Source organism: Cololabis saira, unplaced genomic scaffold (genome assembly GCF_033807715.1).
Source record: "Cololabis saira isolate AMF1-May2022 unplaced genomic scaffold, fColSai1.1 scf025, whole genome shotgun sequence".
NCBI lineage: Eukaryota > Metazoa > Chordata > Actinopteri > Beloniformes > Belonidae > Cololabis > Cololabis saira.
In genome coordinates, this window is record NW_026906189.1 from 360,872 (window position 1) to 373,078 (window position 12,207).

Genomic DNA, 12,207 nt, shown 5'->3' on the forward strand with positions numbered 1-12,207 from the left:
AGGACATCATAAGTGGCTCTGATGATGAAGCTGAGCCTATTAGCCTCCATGCTCCACATCTCATTCCACGTGATTTTCCTCCTCTCCACACCCTCCCACCTCATCCAGCGTCCTTGCTGGGCTTGGGAGACTGCCTTGGCACACCTGGCTGCCTCCTCCTGGTTGCGCACCTCCTCAACCACCATGTGTCGCCGTTCAGACGGAGTAGCCTTTTGCCAAGCGGGTGTTGTTGCTTCCAGGCCAAGACCCCCTCTGCCATGTTGGACTCGTCCCACTATATCCCGGTGTCTGAGGGTGGTCTTTGCCACTGCTACTGCTGCAGATGGTTTCCATTTCCTCCCTGTTGCCAGGTTTGGAGCCGCATCTCTGACGCATGGGTCCCGGGATTCTGTAAGAGTCATTTCCACCCTTGTTTTGGCACATTTGTACTCCTCCACCAGGCTTGAGATTGGAAGGGAGAGCGCTCCATTGCCATACAGGCCTATGCTGGAAAGGCATATCGGCAGTCCAAGCCACTTCCTCACTTGGGCATTCACCAGTCTCTCAAGCCGATTGACATGAGATAAGGTGACCTCATAGATGGAAATTGGCCACATGAGGCGAGGTAGAAGTCCAAACTTAAAGCACCATAGCTTCAATTTTCCAGGGAGAGCAGTGTTGTTAATCTGCTTGAGGCCGCTGATTGTATCCTGCCTGAGTTGTTCCACCTGCTCAGAGTCTTTAAGTTCTGCGCTATACCATCGGCCAAGGCTTTTGATAGGCTTCTCCAGAACTTGTTGGGATTGGCTGGTCGTCCACATAGAACCTTGCATTGGTGAGCTTACCTTTGACAATGGAGATGCTACGGGATTTGCTGGGTTTAATCTCCATTCGTGCCCATTTGATGTTTCCCCGGAGTTTCTCCAGCAGACGTTTGGTACATGCGACCGTTGTTGTTATTGTCGTCATGTCGTCCATGTACGCCCTGATTGGGGGAAGACGGAGCCCGCTCTCAATCGTTCTCCTCCAACCACCCATCGTGATGCACGAATAAGTAGCTCCATTGCCATTGTAAACACCAGTGGCGAGATGGTGCAGCCCGCCATAATGCCTATCTCAAGGTGCTGCCAGGCAGTTGTACTATCCTGTGCTGTAACACAGAATTGGAGATCCTGGAAGTAGGCTTTGACTAGACTTGTGATGCCCTCTGGCACTTGAAAGAAGTTGAACGCTGTCCACAAGATCTCATGAGGCACTGACCCGAAGGCATTGGCAAGATCTAAAAACACCACATGCAGGTCTTTCTTCTCCTTCTTGGCCGTCTGTACTTGGTGCCAGATGACATTTGTGTGTTCCAAGCAACCTGAGAACCCAATTATTCCTGCCTTTTGCACTGAGGTGTCAACAAAGTTGTTCGCCAGCAGGAATGCTGAGAGCCTACGGGCCACGACACTGAAGAAAATCTTTCCTTCCACATTGAGAAGGCTGATCTGGCGAAACTGCTCAATGGTTGAGGAATTCTTCTCTTTGGGAATCAGGATCCCTCCTGCCCGTCGCCATGCCTTTGGTATCATTCCTTCTTCCCATGCCACTTTCATAAGCTTCCAGAGGTATTTCAAGACGCCTGGCGTGTTCTTATACACCCTGTATGGAATGCCGTTGGGCCCCGGGGCTGAAGCTGTTCTTGCCCGTTTTACTGTGCTCTCAACTTCGCTCCATGTGGGGGGCCTTGTTTCCATCTGGTGCTCAGGTGGTTGGATGGGTGGCATATCCTCCGGAATGCTGGCTGGCACATGCCTCTGTTTGTCGGAGTAGGTCTTCCGAAGATGTTCTTCCAGTTCTCTTATGGGTACTTTGAGGGTCCCAGATTTCTCCCTGACAAAGAGGTCCTTAACAAATTTATAGGGATCTCTGTAGAAGGCAGTCCTCGTTCGCTCTCTCTTCTTATGTTGCCTTCTCAGGCATTCTGCTCTTCGCAGTGCTGCCAGACGCTGCTTGATGTCGCCCTGTAGTGCCCCAAGGCCTTTCCTTTCCACTTCCGTGGCCTTCTTCCATTGTTTCCTCAGGCACCTCCTTTCTTTCACGAGTCTCTGAATCTCTTGTTGTCTCCTGGACTTGAGATGAGCAGATGGTTCCTTCTGTGTCTGCAAGTTCTCACGTTTCACACCAAATCTCTCTGCTCCATAGCTATAAATGGTCTCTCCGATCTTGTCCAGTTTTTTCTCCACACCCCCTTTCAGACCTTCTAAAAGGTGGACGAGGTCTGTGTCTGTGGTTTCCCACTCCTTTTTCTGACAGGATTTAGGCCACAAGATTTGAGGTTTTCGTCCAGTCAGCCTCCGCTCTACTGCTGTCTGTGGCTGGATGGGCTCTGGGCTGATGTTCATAAATGGATCTGTGCTTGATTGAGCTTTGTCTGGGGTTCTGATACCCTGTGGACTGTGGTGAATATCCTGCCACTGGGCTTCACTCGACTGATTTGCCCTACCTCTAAGGAAGTAATGGTCAATGCGAGGCCCCTTGCTAAGCTCTCTCAGACACTTGAAACAATGTTATTACAGAAATCCGCTTTTTGGCATTTTCTCAGCGAGAAACAGTCATTTTGTACCTGAAACACTGTAAGTGGTTTGGTGAGTCATATAATGAAATGAGTCTCTCAAATCAACTACATAGACTCCTTTCTCCAATTTTCTTACGTTTTCAATAGCTTGCCTTGAAAATTCAGAAGGTAAATCAATGTTATGACAGAAATCCGCTTTTTGGCATTTTCTCAGCGAGAAACGGTCATTTTGTACCTGAAACACTGTAAGTGGTTTGGTGAGTCCAATAATGAAATGAGTCTCTCAAATCAACTACATAGACTCCTTTCTCCAATTTTCTGACGTTTTCAATAGCTTGCCTTGAAAAATCAGAAGGTAAATCAATGTTATGACAGAAATCCGCTTTTTGGCATTTTCTCAGCGAGAAACAGTCATTTTGTACCTGAAACACTGTAAGTGGTTTGTTGAGTCCAATAATGAAATGAGTCTCTCAAATCAACTACATAGACACCTTTCTGCAATTTTCTAACGTTTTCAATAGCTTGCCTTAAAAAATCAGAAGGTAAATCAATGTTATGACAGAAATCCGCTTTTTGGCATTTTCTCAGCGAGAAACAGTCATTTTGTACCTGAAACACTGTAAGTGGTTTGGTGAGTCCAATAATGAAATGAGTCCCTCAAATCAACTACATAGACTCCTTTCTCCAAGTTTCTGAAGTTTTCAATAGCTTGCCTTAAAAAATCAGAAGGTAAATCAATGTTATGACAGAAATCCGCTTTTTGGCATTTTCTCAGCGAGAAACAGTCATTTTGTACCTGAAACACTGTAAGTGGTTTGGTGAGTCCAATAATGAAATGAGTCCCTCAAATCAACTACATAGACTCCTTTCTCCAATTTTCTGACGTTTTCAATAGCTTGCCTTAAAAAATTTGAAGGTAAAACAATGTTATTACAGAAATCCGCTTTTTGGCATTTTCTCAGCGAGAAACGGTCATTTTGTACCTGGAACACTGTAAGTGGTTTGGTGAGTCCAATAATGAAATGAGTCTCTCAAATCAACTACATAGACTCCTTTCTCCAATTTTCTGACGTTTTCAATAGCTTGCCTTGAAAAATCAGAAGGTAAATCAATGTTATTACAGAAATCCGCTTTTTGGCATTTTCTCAGCGAGAAACGGTCATTTTGTACCTGAAACACTGTAAGTGGTTTGGTGAGTCCAATAATGAAATGAGTCCCTCAAATCAACTACATAGACTCCTTTCTCCAATTTTCTAACGTTTTTCAATAGCTTGCCTTAAAAAATCAGAAGGTAAATCAATGTTATGACAGAAATCCGCTTTTTGGCATTTTCTCAGCGAGAAACAGTCATTTTGTACCTGAAACACTGTAAGTGGTTTGGTGAGTCCAATAATGAAATGAGTCCCTCAAATCAACTACATAGACTCCTTTCTCCAATTTTCTGACGTTTTCAATAGCTTGCCTTAAAAAATCAGAAGGTAAAACAATGTTATTACAGAAATCCGCTTTTTGGCATTTTCTCAGCGAGAAACGGTCATTTTGTACCTGAAACACTGTAAGTGGTTTGGTGAGTCCAATAATGAAATCAGTCCCTCAAATCAACTACATAGACTCCTTTCTCCAATTTTCTGACGTTTTCAATAGCTTGCCTTAAAAAATCAGAAGGTAAATAAATGTTATGACAGAAATCCGCTTTTTGACATTTTCTCAGCGAGAAACAGTCATTTTGTACCTGAAACACTGTAAGTGGTTTGGTGAGTCCAATAATGAAATGAGTCTCTCAAATCAACTACATAGACACCTTTCTGCAATTTTCTAACGTTTTCAATAGCTTGCCTTAAAAAATCAGAAGGTAAATCAATGTTATGACAGAAATCCGCTTTTTGGCATTTTCTCAGCGAGAAACAGTCATTTTGTACCTGAAACACTGTAAGTGGTTTGGAGAGTCCAATAATGAAATGAGTCCCTCAAATCAACTACATAGACTCCTTTCTCCAATTTTCTGACGTTTTCAATAGCTTGCCTTAAAAAATCAGAAGGTAAATCAATGTTATGACAGAAATCCGCTTTTTGGCATTTTCTCAGCGAGAAACAGTCATTTTGTACCTGAAACACTGTAAGTGGTTTGGTGAGTCCAATAATGAAATGAGTCCCTCAAATCAACTACATAGACTCCTTTCTCCAATTTTCTGACGTTTTCAATAGCTTGCCTTAAAAAATCAGAAGGTAAAACAATGTTATTACAGAAATCCGCTTTTTGGCATTTTCTCAGCGAGAAACGGTCATTTTGTACCTGAAACACTGTAAGTGGTTTGGTGAATCCAATAATGAAATGAGTCCCTCAAATCAACTACATAGACTCCTTTCTCCAATTTTCTGATGTTTTCAATAGCTTGCCTTAAAAAATCAGAAGGTAAATCAATGTTATGACAGAAATCCGCTTTTTGGCATTTTCTCAGCGAGAAACAGTCATTTTGTACCTGAAACACTGTAAGTGGTTTGGTGAGTCCAATAATGAAATGAGTCTCTCAAATCAACTACATAGACTCCTTTCTCCAATTTTCTGACGTTTTCAATAGCTTGCCTTGAAAAATCAGAAGGTAAATCAATGTTATGACAGAAATCCGCTTTTTGGCATTTTCTCAGCGAGAAACAGTCATTTTGTACCTGAAACACTGTAAGTGGTTTGGTGAGTCCAATAATGAAATGAGTCTCTCAAATCAACTACATAGACTCATTTCTCCAATTTTCTGACGTTTTCAATAGCTTGCCTTGAAAAATCAGAAGGTAAATCAATGTTATGACAGAAATCCGCTTTTTGGCATTTTCTCAGCGAGAAACAGTCATTTTGTACCTGAAACACTGTAAGTGGTTTGGTGAGTCCAATAATGAAATGAGTCGCTCAAATCAACTACATAGACACCTTTCTCCAATTTTCTGACGTTTTCAATAGCTTGCCTTGAAAAATCAGAAGGTAAATCAATGTTATGACAGAAATCCGCTTTTTGGCATTTTCTCAGCGAGAAACAGTCATTTTGTACCTGAAACACTGTAAGTGGTTTGGTGAGTCCAATAATGAAATGAGTCGCTCAAATCAACTACATAGACACCTTTCTCCAATTTTCTAACGTTTTCAATAGCTTGCCTTAAAAAATCAGAAGGTAAATCAATGTTATGACAGAAATCCGCTTTTTGGCATTTTCTCAGCGAGAAACGGTCATTTTGTACCTGAAACACTGTAAGTGGTTTGGTGAGTCCAATAATGAAATGAGTCCCTCAAATCAACTACATAGACTCCTTTCTCCAATTTTCTGACGTTTTCAATAGCTTGCCTTAAAAAATCAGAAGGTAAATCAATGTTATGACAGAAATCCGCTTTTTTGCATTTTCTCAGCGAGAAACAGTCATTTTGTACCTGAAACACTGTAAGTGGTTTGGTGAGTCCAATAATGAAATGAGTCTCTCAAATCAACTACATAGACTCCTTTTTCCAATTTTCTAACGTTTTCAATAGCTTGCCTTAAAAAATCAGAAGGTAAAACAATGTTATGACAGAAATCCGCTTTTTGGCATTTTCTCAGCGAGAAACAGTCATTTTGTACCTGAAACAAGACGACTGCCTAATTTGCAGTTATTAATCATATCCAGTACTGTCTTTCAAAAGTAATCAGTTGGCTTCCCTTGTGGTACATTTTGTATTTTCTACCCAGCATGGTAATACCGATGGATGATTTTTAATTTTACCGCACCAGGACAACTTATATGAAATCACACATATATTTCTAACATGAATGATTTGAAGATAGGATTTTTTTTTCGTTACGCCCGCCATTTTCCAAGCATGCAAGTTTCCGTAGTGTAGTGGTTATCACGTTCGCCTAACATGTGAAAGGTCCCCTGTTCGAAACTGGGCGGAAACATGTATTACTGCAATAATATTATTTGGACTTGGAAAACCCCTCTAATCCTCTTCTTGGTGCTCGGCACAGGAAGTTCGACCATCTCTTTCTCGCATTGGGTCTTATGCAGAAATGAATTTCGTTGCAGTTCCACAACTGATTAAAAGCCAGTCATTCCCCATTTACCTAATCTTTCAAATGTCCAACTTTACAGGAAAAAAAGAAACATATTACAGAGATTTTTTACAGGATCTTTTCGTCATGCCCGCCTTTTTCAAAACATGTAAGTCACTAGCTCCACCACCAAACCCCAGCAGCATTAACACCAGACCCCACTAGCTCCACCACCAGACCCCAGGAGCTTCCAACACCAGACCCCACTAGCTCCACCACCATACCCCAGCAGCATCACCACCAGACCCCAGGAGCTTCCACCACCAGACCCCAGGAGCTTCCACCACCAGACCTCAGGAGCTTCCACCACCAGACCCCAGGAGCTTCCACCAGACCCCAGCAGCATCACCCCCAGACCCCACTAGCTCCACCACCAGACCCCAGCAGCATTACCACCAGACCCCATCCACCACCAGACCCTACTAGCTCCACCACCAGACCCCAGCAGCATTACCACCAGACCCCATCCACCACAAGACCCCACTAGCTCCACCACCAGACCCCAGCAGCATCACCACCAGACCCCATCCACCACCAGACCCTACTAGCTCCACCACCAGACCCCAGGAGCTTCCAACACCAGACCCCACTAGCTCCACCACCAGACCCCAGCAGCATCAGCACCAGACCCCAGGAGCTTCCACCACCAGACCCCAGGAGCTTCCACCACCAGACCCCAGGAGCTTCCACCACCAGACCCCAGGAGCTTCCACCACCAGACCCCAGGAGCTTCCACCACCAGACCTCAGGAGCTTCCACCACCAGACCCCAGGAGCTTCCACCACCAGACCCCAGCAGCATCAGCACCAGACCCCAGCAGCATCACCACCAGAACCCAGGAGCTTCCACCACCACACCCCAGGAGCTTCCATCACCAGACCCCAGGAGCTTCCACCACCAGACCCCTCTAGCTGCACCACCAGACCCCAGCAGCATCACCACCACACCTCAGGAGCTTCCACCACCAAACCCTAACAACAACTCAACAACCTCAAAAACCCGGCTCACCTGGAGCCACCCAAAGACCCGGCTCACCGTCCGAACCCGGGGACCCGCTTTTAAGCCCCCCACCGACCGGCCACTGGAGTGAAAGAGCCAGCCCTTGGGCCTGGAGGACCAGGGCCCTGGTACCATAAACACCCAGACGCTCCTAGCACCATGGACAGCACTCTGTCAGATGCTCAAGCGCATATTGTTTTTTACTCATGTTCTGGTTTCAGGACCACAATAAAAACACAATAAAAGCTGAACAGGGTTCCATGGTGTAATGGTTAGCACTCTGGACTTTGACCCCAGGAGCTTCCACCACCAGACACCACTAGCTCCACCACCAGACGACAGCAGCATCACCACCACACCTCAGGAGCTTCCACCACCAGACACCACTAGCTCCACCACCAGACCCCAGCAGCATCACCACCAGACCCCAGCAGCATCACCACCAGACCCCAGGAGCTTCCACCACCAGACCCCAGGAATTTCCATCACCAGACCCAAGGAGCTTCCATCACCTGACCCCAGGAGCTTCCATCACCAGACCCCAGGAGCTTCCACCACCAGACCCCACTAGCTGCACCACCAGACCCCAGCAGCATCACCACCACACCTCAGGAGCTTCCACCACCAGACCCCAACAACAACTCAACAACCTCAACAACCCGGCTCACCTGGAGCCACCCAGAGACCCGGCTCACCGTCCGAACCAGGGGACCCGCTTTTAAGTCCCCTACCCCCCTCCCCCCCACTGTGTGGCGGAGTCACATCCTGGTTATACAGCAGAGTGGCGCAGCGGAAGCGTGCTGGGCCCATAACCCAGAGGTCGATGGATCGAAACCATCCTCTGCTACTTAAGAGATCCTCTCATACATGAGATGTGAGAGATTAACTGAAATCTATCCAGAGCTTTTTGGAAACAAGAAAGTGGATGTATGAACTATGAACATACTGGCTGTTGATGCTGACTGTTGATGAAAATGCATTTAATCAAAATGAGGATGAAAATATGTCTCAACCTAATAAAGTAAAACCAACCATTTTAAAATAAAGTAAAACCAACCATTTTAAAATAAAGACTCTAAATTGTCTATTTCTGAAGATTCACACACACACACACACACACATACACACAGCTGACAGGTTGTTGTGGCTGAGTGGTTAAGGCGATGGACTAGAAATCCATTGGGGATTCCCCGCGCAGGTTCGAATCCTGCCAACAACGAGTAATGTTTGAATGTGCAAGACGACTGCCTAATTTGCAGTTATTAATCATATCCAGTACTGTCTTTCAAAAGTAATCAGTTGGCTTCCCTTGTGGTACATTTTGTATTTTCTACCCAGCATGGTAATACCGATGGATGATTTTTAATTTTACCGCACCAGGACAACTTATATGAAATCACACATTTATTTCTAACATGAATGATTTGAAGATAGGATTTTTTTTCCGTTACGCCCGCCATTTTCAAAGCATGCAAGTTTTCGTAGTGTAGTGGTTATCACGTTCGCCTAACACGCGAAAGGTCCCCTGTTCGAAACTGGGCGGAAACATGTATTACTGCAATAATATTATTTGGACTTGGAAAACCCCTCTAATCCTCTTCTTGGTGCTCGGCACAGGAAGGTCGACCATCTCTTTCTCGCATTGGGTCTTATGCAGAAATGAATTTCGTTGCAGTTCCACAACTGATTAAAAGCCAGTCATTGCCCATTTCCTGTAAATGTCCAACTTTACAGGAAAAAAAGAAACATATTACAGAGATTTTTTACAGGATCTTTTCGTCATGCCCGCCTTTTTCAAAACATGTAAGTCACTAGCTCCACCACCAAACCCCAGCAGCATTAACACCAGACCCCACTAGCTCCACCACCAGACCCCAGGAGCTTCCAACACCAGACCCCACTAGCTCCACCACCATACCCCAGCAGCATCACCACCAGACCCCAGGAGCTTCCACCACCAGACCCCAGGAGCTTCCACCACCAGACCTCAGGAGCTTCCACCACCAGACCCCAGGAGCTTCCACCAGACCCCAGCAGCATCACCACCAGACCCCACTAGCTCCACCACCAGACCCCAGCAGCATTACCACCAGACCCCATCCACCACCAGACCCTACTAGCTCCACCACCAGACCCCAGCAGCATTACCACCAGACCCCATCCACCACAAGACCCCACTAGCTCCACCACCAGACCCCAGCAGCATCACCACCAGACCCCATCCACCACCAGACCCTACTAGCTCCACCACCAGACCCCAGGAGCTTCCAACACCAGACCCCACTAGCTCCACCACCAGACCCCAGCAGCATCAGCACCAGACCCCAGGAGCTTCCACCACCAGACCCCAGGAGCTTCCACCACCAGACCCCAGGAGCTTCCACCACCAGACCTCAGGAGCTTCCACCACCAGACCCCAGGAGCTTCCACCACCAGACCCCAGCAGCATCAGCACCAGACCCCAGCAGCATCACCACCAGAACCCAGGAGCTTCCACCACCACACCCCAGGAGCTTCCATCACCAGACCCCAGGAGCTTCCACCACCAGACCCCTCTAGCTGCACCACCAGACCCCAGCAGCATCACCACCACACCTCAGGAGCTTCCACCACCAAACCCTAACAACAACTCAACAACCTCAAAAACCCGGCTCACCTGGAGCCACCCAAAGACCCGGCTCACCGTCCGAACCCGGGGACCCGCTTTTAAGCCCCCCACCGACCGGCCACTGGAGTGAAAGAGCCAGCCCTTGGGCCTGGAGGACCAGGGCCCTGGTACCATAAACACCCGGACGCTCCTAGCACCATGGACAGCACTCTGTCAGATGCTCAAGCGCATATTGTTTTTTACTCATGTTCTGGTTTCAGGACCACAATAAAAACACAATGAAAGCTGAACAGGGTTCCATGGTGTAATGGTTAGCACTCTGGACTTTGACCCCAGGAGCTTCCACCACCAGACACCACTAGCTCCACCACCAGACGACAGCAGCATCACCACCACACCTCAGGAGCTTCCACCACCAGACACCACTAGCTCCACCACCAGACCCCAGCAGCATCACCACCAGACCCCAGCAGCATCACCACCAGACCCCAGGAGCTTCCACCACAAGACCCCAGGAATTTCCATCACCAGACCCAAGGAGCTTCCATCACCTGACCCCAGGAGCTTCCATCACCAGACCCCAGGAGCTTCCACCACCAGACCCCACTAGCTGCACCACCAGACCCCAGCAGCATCACCACCACACCTCAGGAGCTTCCACCACCAGACCCCAACAACAACTCAACGACCTCAACAACCCGGCTCACCTGGAGCCACCCAGAGACCCGGCTCACCGTCCGAACCAGGGGACCCGCTTTTAAGTCCCCTCCCCCCCTCCCCCCCACTGTGTGGCGGAGTCACATCCTGGTTATACAGCAGAGTGGCGCAGCGGAAGCGTGCTGGGCCCATAACCCAGAGGTCGATGGATCGAAACCATCCTCTGCTACTTAAGAGATCCTCTCATACATGAGATGTGAGAGATTAACTGAAATCTATCCAGAGCTTTTTGGAAACAAGAAAGTGGATGTATGATCTATGAACATACTGCACTGACTGTTGATGAAAATGCATTTAATCAAAATGAGGATGAAAATATGTCTCAACCTAATAAAGTAAAACCAACCATTTTAAAATAAAGTAAAACCAACCATTTTAAAATAAAGACTCTAAATTGTCTATTTCTGAAGATTCACACACACACACACACACACACACACACACATACACACAGCTGACAGGTTGTTGTGGCCGAGTGGTTAAGGCGATGGACTAGAAATCCATTGGGGATTCCCCGCGCAGGTTCGAATCCTGCCAACAATGAGTAATGTTTGAATGTGCAAGACGACTGCCTAATTTGCAGTTATTAATCATATCCAGTACTGTCTTTCAAAAGTAATCAGTTGGCTTCCCTTGTGGTACATTTTGTATTTTCTACCCAGCATGGTAATACCGATGGATGATTTTTAATTTTACCGCACCAGGACAACTTATATGAAATCACACATTTATTTCTAACATGAATGATTTGAAGATAGGATTTTTTTTTCGTTACGCCCGCCATTTTCAAAGCATGCAAGTTTCCGTAGTGTAGTGGTTATCACGTTCGCCTAACACGCGAAAGGTCCCCTGTTCGAAACTGGGCGGAAACATGTATTACTGCAATAATATTATTTGGACTTGGAAAACCCCTCTAATCCTCTTCTTGGTGCTCGGCACAGGAAGGTCGACCATCTCTTTCTCGCATTGGGTCTTATGCAGAAATGAATTTCGTTGCAGTTCCACAACTGATTAAAAGCCAGTCATTCCTCATTTACCTAATCTTTCAAATGTCCAACGTTACAGGAAAAAAAGAAACATATTACAGAGATTTTTTACAGGATCTTTTCGTCATGCCCGCCTTTTTCAAAACATGTAAGTCACTAGCTCCACCACCAAACCCCAGCAGCATTAACACCAGACCCCACTAGCTCCACCACCAGACCCCAGGAGCTTCCAACACCAGACCCCACTAGCTCCACCACCATACCCCAGCAGCATCACCACCAGAC

At 46.6% G+C, this 12,207-nt stretch overlaps 5 non-coding genes across 5 annotated transcripts; all 5 read left to right on the forward strand.

Annotated features, from left to right (window-relative positions):
• The first annotated feature begins 6,386 nt into the window (after nucleotides 1–6,386).
• On the forward strand, nucleotides 6,387–6,459 carry trnav-aac (transfer RNA valine (anticodon AAC)). Its single transcript has one exon. It is a non-coding gene; the product is annotated as a tRNA-Val (tRNA).
• A 2,289-nt stretch (nucleotides 6,460–8,748) lies between these two features.
• Nucleotides 8,749–8,830, forward strand: trnas-aga (transfer RNA serine (anticodon AGA)). The gene has a single exon. It is a non-coding gene; the product is annotated as a tRNA-Ser (tRNA).
• A 256-nt stretch (nucleotides 8,831–9,086) lies between these two features.
• On the forward strand, nucleotides 9,087–9,159 carry trnav-aac (transfer RNA valine (anticodon AAC)). Its single transcript has one exon. It is a non-coding gene; the product is annotated as a tRNA-Val (tRNA).
• Nucleotides 9,160–11,397: 2,238 nt separating this feature from the next.
• trnas-aga (transfer RNA serine (anticodon AGA)) lies at nucleotides 11,398–11,479 on the forward strand. The gene has a single exon. It is a non-coding gene; the product is annotated as a tRNA-Ser (tRNA).
• A 256-nt stretch (nucleotides 11,480–11,735) lies between these two features.
• Nucleotides 11,736–11,808, forward strand: trnav-aac (transfer RNA valine (anticodon AAC)). The gene has a single exon. It is a non-coding gene; the product is annotated as a tRNA-Val (tRNA).
• Nucleotides 11,809–12,207: the final 399 nt, after the last annotated feature.